We start from the raw sequence: 7,698 nt of genomic DNA on the forward strand, positions 1-7,698 counted from the left end.
GATAGGACAGAATGCATAGCAAGCTATGTTAAATCACTGTATAAATATCTGTGATAGTCATTGTATGTATTTTTGTTTGATTCATAGTAATCCTGGCAACCTGTATACAGAATGGTGCAAGACTCCAAAAAGACTCCAATTTACAAGGGAAAAGGTCTTCATTAACCCTTTCATCGCTGCTATCCAGCAAAATCTACATAGCATCCCTAAAGACTGATATATGGACAAATCCTCAAGGAGTTTTCCAGTTTCACAAGAAAGGGGAAGGTTTTCATTAACCCTTTCATCACAAGTAATCATTACTTGTCTTTCAAACTACATGTACACTCCCACAACAGTGTACAGCACATCTCATCACTGTGATTATACAGAACTGTCTCATCCCTTCATATACCTTAATCACATATATGTAAACATTTGTCTGAGATATATTTTATATCATTGCATATATACCTTGTAAATATTTTATGTTTTTTTTATATATTACACAATAGATACTACCTATGCTTCCTTCGTAAAAGCTTCAAAAGTAATTAAATATCTAATACAGGATGGTATACCACGTTATAACAAATTGGGCCGAGATTATTAAGTGGGATGAATAATTCTCTTAATAAAGACTGTCACAAGTCTAAGATAATTATTTGTAGCATAACAGGGTCACTGTATATGCACATGGCTGCATATAAAATAATATTGGATGGAATTAGATATATTTAAAGCCATTCCTAAATGATATTTAATATCTGTTTGAAGCAAAATTATATTCATTTATTGTATTGATAGGATGTTACTATATACACATCAAAAGCATTTTAAATAATTATTAGTCAAAATATAGGTAGGATAGAAAACGCCTTTATATGGGTTAAACTGGTATAAGTTTATGTAAGATTGAGATGTATAAATAGGTACAAGGTAGAATAAGGAGATTTAAGACTGCATGGTAATTTATTCAGTGAGGAAATACAGAACAGAGTAGGTGTACTACTCACAGCCATTTGTGGTACTATTGCCCGAAGACAATTAAGACCTACTATTAACAAGCAAGGAAAGAAAGAAAGAAAGAAAAAAAAAAAGACTGTTTCATATATGCCTGTTCTATTCAAAATCACAACCTGTTTGTGCAAAAGCAATATGGACACTGGTCACAACTGCGGCATTGGATAAACGCAAAGGAAACAGAACTGCTAAAGACTGTATAAAGACTATTACTATTACTGAGGGTCGTCACAAGTACTGAATGTTCAAGACACAGCACTCGACGTACACAGCCCTCTGCCTCAAACAGCGAAATGGCAAGCAAAGGAGCAGCTGCTACGAAGAATTCTACTTCTAGTAATGGTGCAAATGTTGCAAACGCAAGGCCATAATGCAAACGCAAGGCATCTCCAATTGCAAGCAAACCACGCAGATGCCAGTCTTATCCCAGTAAATTGCTACATACAAGAACAGCAAAAATGTCCAAACGTACTGATCCAGATACAGAAAAAAGGTCTACAATTGGGCTATGGTATTCCAAATGTCTGTAGAAATTAGTTTTCCTCATGAATACTGAATAAAAACCTCAGTTTTGTCTGCTTTAGTTAAAAGTAGAATAAGGTTAGGTAAGCTAAGAATTTTTAGAGATTTTTAAAATCATAATGGTTATTATTATTACACTTATGGTATATATTATGGTTACAACGAAAGTTATGTTTGAAGGAATATTTTGAAATGTATTTGGAAGCAATTACGCTAGTTTAATGTGTGGCCAATCAAAAGAATTTCTCATGGCCACAAGGGGGCGACTGTTGCCTTATAGGTAATTGTCTGCACTTAGTATAATATTAGGGCAATGGATATTGTCTGAATCAAAATATAATTCATTATAAATAGGCGATGTTACCATAGTGGACAGTATACTGGATATATATAGTAAGGAATAGATATGAAATAAGTTTGAATGTATGAGGTAATGTTTAGCTGATTTAAGAGATTAGGTTTGTGTATGTGTTTATATAGATATACTGTATATTTGTGTTTTACAGCAAGATGGTAAAAAATAGTGTAGGGAACAGGTTTATTCTGCTCTAGTCATAAATAAGGCCAGAGAGGTTACAGTAAGATCAAGAGTCATTGTAGAGAAAAGGTATTAGGCCATAAATGATAATAGGTATGTGACAGAGCTCTGTTGGTCATTGGAATTCACAGGTGTGCTTACAGTAGATCAGAATCTACTGGTTTGTCTATTGTCCAGTGAAGGTTAAAAGCTAGGGAGTATAAATTAACTACTATGAAAAGAGATCACATCCATTGATAAAACATTGTGTAACCGACCCCAGGAAAACTTGTCAATACAACAGAACTTTGGATGAAAAGACATTCCAGATTTTACAATACTATACTTGCTTAAGGCAGTGTGGACACCACACTTTTATGACACCATGCCTCCGTGAACAGGACACGACAGCCCAGTTCAATGTTTGTTTTATTACACCTTGGAATCTGACAAACCTATAATTACCTATTCCATTGGAAACTATGAGAATATGATAGTTTGAATTGGTAAAATATGAGATAAAAGGACCAGACTTGTAGTTAGGAGTTAGAAGGAAGAGGGAGAGGGAGAAGAAGAAGGAGAAGGAAGGAAGTCAGTCAGGAGGAGAAGTCATGGAGAACATGCAGAAGGAATGATTCTTGGGATGGCAATCTTTAACTTGCAAGTATACATTTTATGTTAGCAATTGAAACTGTTTGTGAAACTTATGTCATGTTGTTTTATGTTATGTAACGAAGGAAGCATATATAATTATAATTAGTATATATATCACTACTGTGTATATCTTATTCTGTACGATTTGATCTGCCTGTAAATAAAGAATCATATAAAAAGAGCGGTAATATTCAAGCTTGAACTCTCTTTAAGGAATCTTAACTTAATAACTTCATAAGTCATATGTATAAGGACTGCATATATGTATCAGCCAATTAGTTTGTAAGCCTGACATAATATATTTGCAGATATATATGATAAATGCATATTAATTGAAATATATCCATATATTAAATACCATATATGATATATTAAATATTAATATTCATAAATATGATTCCATAAATCAATAGTACCTTCAGACAAAGAGGTTTTATCAAGGGATCTTTCCTCCTTCTATGGTCACAGAGGAATTTGGGCCAAACAGATGCTTTGCTCAAATTATTCTTTACCTCATTCCAGATGTTCATGAAACGTTTAAAAGTATGATGAACTGCAAGCAAAGGAACGGCTTAGCGCGAAGGCCCTTGGTTAGTGAATATATAGATTCTAAAAATAAAAAAAAATGAGATCTTGGTCCTAAAAGTAGATACAGAGAACCAAATCAAACAAATGAGACTAAAAAATTACACATGCTCATTTTGGAAAATGATCCTAACATGTCTGCGAGTGGCAAAAGTATGTGACCCTTTGCTTTCAGTATCAGGTATGACTCCCCTTGTCCAGCAATAACTGCATGTAAACGTTTCCGGTAATTGTTGATTAGTCCTGAACATTGGCTTGAAGGACTTTTACCCCATTCCTCTGCACACAACAGCTTCATCTCGGTTATGTTGGTGGGTTTCCTCCCATAAACTGCTCACTTCAGGTCCTTCCACAACATCTCCATTGGATTAAAGTCAGGACTTTGCCATTCCAAAACGTTAAATGTATTCTTCTTTAACCATTCTTTGGTGGAATGACTTGTGTGCTTTGGGTCGTTGTCTTGCTGAGATGCAGCTTATGGACAGATGTCCTGACCTTTTCAATATTCTGGTATAAATTCAAAATTCATTCTCCCATCATTGATGGCAGGTTGTCCTGGGCCAGATGCAGCAAAACAGGCCCAAACCATGATACCACCACCATGGTTTACTTATTGTATAAGATTTTTATGCTGGAATGCAGTGTCCTTTCTCCAAACATAACGCTTCTCATTTAAACAATACAGCTCTATTTGGACCTGCGTTTTTCCAACCACTCCCTGAAAATGGTCAGTTGCCACCCACAAACGCCTTCTTCCTGTCAATCTTCTTGCGATTGCCCGTGTGAATGGATTCTTCGCAAGAACCCATTGCAGAGCAACGATACCACTTTGTACCCGTGCGACGCGCCTGTGCATTGCGGTGCATACGCATGAGCAGTTCTGACCTGATTGCAGCAGTGCAAAAAACACTAGCGAGCGATCAGGTCTGAATTAGGCCCAGTGTTCTTCCTTCCTCCCTCTATCCAAAAGTAGCATTCCTCACACAGCTGCTGTTCAGATCATTCAGTCAGCTCCTCTCTTCAGGTTCTCCTGCTCAGTGCTGCTCATTTAGTCAGCTCCTCTTCAGGTTCTCCTGCTCAGTGTCCTTGTGCCGCCTTGGCGGTTCACATGAGCTACTGCTACTGACATTGTCCGACTGAATCAGAACTGGTTTGTCGCGAAGTAATGCCTCCGCTTGACGTAAGGCGTTGTATATGGCCCTCAACTCCAGAACGTTGATGTGGAGACAAGTCTCTAGCCTTGACCAGAGACCTTGGAAATTTCTTCCCAGTGTGACTGCTCCCCAACCTCGGAGGCTTGCGTCCATGGTCACCAGGATCCCAGTCCTGAATGCCGAACCTGCGGCCCTCTAGGAGGTGAGCACTGTGCAGCCACCAGAGGAGAGATACCCTGGCTCTGGGAGACAGGGTGATCCTTTGATGCATTTGAAGATGAGACCCGGACCACTTGTCCAGTAGGTCCCATTGAAAAGTCCTCGCATGGAACCTGCCGAAGGGAATGGCTTCGTAAGATGCCACCATCTTTCCCAGGACTCGAGTGCAGTGATGCACTGAAACCTTTTTTGGCTTCAATAGGTTCTTGACCAGAGTCATGAGCTCCTGAGCCTTTTCCATCGGAAGAAAAACCTTTTTCTGTTCTGTGTCCAGAATCAGGCCCAAAAAGGTCAGACGCGTTGCAGGAACCAGCTGTGACTTTGGAATATTGAGAATCCAGCCGTGTTGCTGTAACACCTTCACAGACAGTGACACGCTGTCCAGTAACTTCTCTCGAGATCTCGCCTTTATGAGGAGATCGTCCAAGTATGGGATAATTGTGACACCCTGCTTGCGCAGGAGCACCATCATTTTCGCCATTACCTTGGTAAAAATCCGTGGCAAGTCCAAACGGCAACGTCTGAAATTGGTAATGACCGTCCTGTACCGCAAATCTCAGGAACGCCTGATGAGGAGGAAATATCGGAACATGAAGGTATGCATCCTTTATGTCCAGGGAAACCATCCAATCCCCCCCTCCAGGCTGGCGATGACCGCCCTGAGCGATTCCATCTTGAATTTGAACTTTTTTAAGTATAGGTTCAGGGATTTCAAATTCAAAATGGGTCTGACCGAACCGTCCGGTTTCGGGACCACAAACAGGGTTGAGTAATACCCCTGTCCTTGTTGCAGAAGGGGAAACCCTGACTACCACCTGTTGAAGATACAATTTTTGAATTGCACTTAACACTAACTCCCTCTCTGAAGGAGACGCTGGCAGAGCAGATTTGAAAAACCGGCGAGGAGGCACCTCTTCGAATTCCAGCTTGTATCCCTGAGAAACAATGTCTATTGCCCATGGATCCACCTGTGAACCAAGATGTGGCTGACTCCCCCAGGGAAGCCCCAGCGTCATGCGGTGGATTTTGCAGACGCAGGGGAGGACTTCTGCTCCTGGGAACTAGCTGTGTGCAGCCTTTTCCCCTTGCCTTTACCTCTGGCAAGAAAGGACGATCCCCGCACCTTCTTGCCTTTATTTGAACGAAAGGACTGCATTTGATAATGAGGCGCCTTCTTAGTTTGCGGGGGAACATAAGGCAAAAAATTCGATTGACCTGCAGTAGCAGTAGAGACAAGGTCCGAGAGGCCTTCTCCAAACAACTCCTCCCCCTTGTAAGGCAACGACTCCATATGCCGCTTTGAGTCGGCATCCCCCGTCCACTGCCGGGTCCATAAGAGTCGCCTAGCAGAAACAGACATAGCATTTATTCTGGAGCTTAGTAAACAAATGTCTCTTTGAGCATCCCTCATATATAAAGCAGCATCTTTTATATGCCCTAGGGTCATTAAAATGGTATCCTCATCCAGAGTTTCAATCTCCGTTGACAAGGAATCAGTCCATGCTGCGACAGCACTACAAACCCAGGCCGACGCCATAGCCGGTCTAATAATTGTACCAGAATACGTGTAAATGGACTTCATGGTAACTTCCTGCTTGCGATCAGCAGCATCCTTGAGGGTAGCAGTACCCTGGGATGGCAGTGCTATCTTTTTTGATAAACGTGTTAATGCCTTGTCCACCTTAGGCGAAGATTCCCATCGTATCCTGTCCTTCTGTGGGAAAGGATACGCCATAAGAATCCTTTTGGGAATCTGCAGTTTCCTGTCTGGAAATTCCCAGGCCTTTTCGCACAAGTCGCTCAGCTCATAGGAGGACGGAAAGGTGACCTCAGGTTTTTTCTCTTTATACATGTGTACCCTCGTGTCAGGGACAGGGGGTTCCTCAGTGATATGCAAAACCTCTTTAATGGCCATAATCATGTAACGAATACCCTTAGCCACTTTTGGCTGTAATTTTGCATCCTCATAGTCGACACTGGAATCTGAATCCGTGTCGGTATCTGTGTCAGTGATTTGGGATAATGTGCGCTTCTGAGACCCGGAAGGTCCGGGTGTCACTGGGACAGGCATGGTCTGACTACCTGCCTGTTCCCTAGCCTCAGCTTTGTCTAATCTCTTATGTAATAAATTTGCATTCAAGACATTCCACATATCCATCCAGTCCGGTGTCGTCGCTGCCGACGGCGACCTGACATTCATACACTACCCCTCCTCCTTAGGTGAGCCTTCAGCGTCAAACATGTCGACACACGCGTACCGACACACTCCACACACACACCGGGAATCTCTTTTCTGAAGACAGGTTCCCCCTAGGCCATTTGGAGAGACAGAGATAGTATGCCAGCACACACCACAGCGCTATAAACCCAGTAAAAAACCCAGTATGTTTACCCAGTAGCGCTGAAATACTTGTTTACCGCCAATTATGTGCCCCCCCCCCCCCCCTCTTGAAAACCCACTGTCATCACCGTCTGTAAGCAGGGGAGAGTCCGGGGAGCTTCTCTCAGCGCTGTGCTGTGGAGAGAAATGGCGCTGGTAAGTGCTGAGGGAGAAGCCCCGCCCCCTCGGCAGCGGCCTTCTGTCCCGCTCAAAATATTCAAAACATGGCAGAGGGCTCTTTTATATACATGTACAGTGCCCAGCTGTACATGTATATACATCTTTATGCCATAGGAGAGGTTTTTATTGCTGCCCAGGGCGCCCCCCCTGCGCCCTGCACCCTTACAGTGACTGCCGTGTGTGAGGTGTATGGGAGCAATGGCGCACAGCTGCAGTGCTGCGCGTTACCTCAGTGAAGCTCACAAAGTCTTCTGCCGCCTTTGAAGTCTTCTTTCTTCTCATACTCACCCGGCTTCTTTCTTCTGGCTCTGTGAGGACGGTGGCGCGGCTCTGGGACGAACGTCCAGGGCGAACCTGTGTTCCGACTCCCTCTGGAGCTAATGGTGTCCAGAAGCCTAAGAAATCAGGATTTTGGTACTTACCGATAAATCCCTTTCTCCGATTCCACAGGGGCCACTGGAGCGTAGTTACAATGGGGGAATAGT

This window comes from Pseudophryne corroboree, chromosome 7, assembly GCF_028390025.1.
Source record: "Pseudophryne corroboree isolate aPseCor3 chromosome 7, aPseCor3.hap2, whole genome shotgun sequence".
Classification (NCBI taxonomy): Eukaryota; Metazoa; Chordata; class Amphibia; order Anura; family Myobatrachidae; genus Pseudophryne; species Pseudophryne corroboree.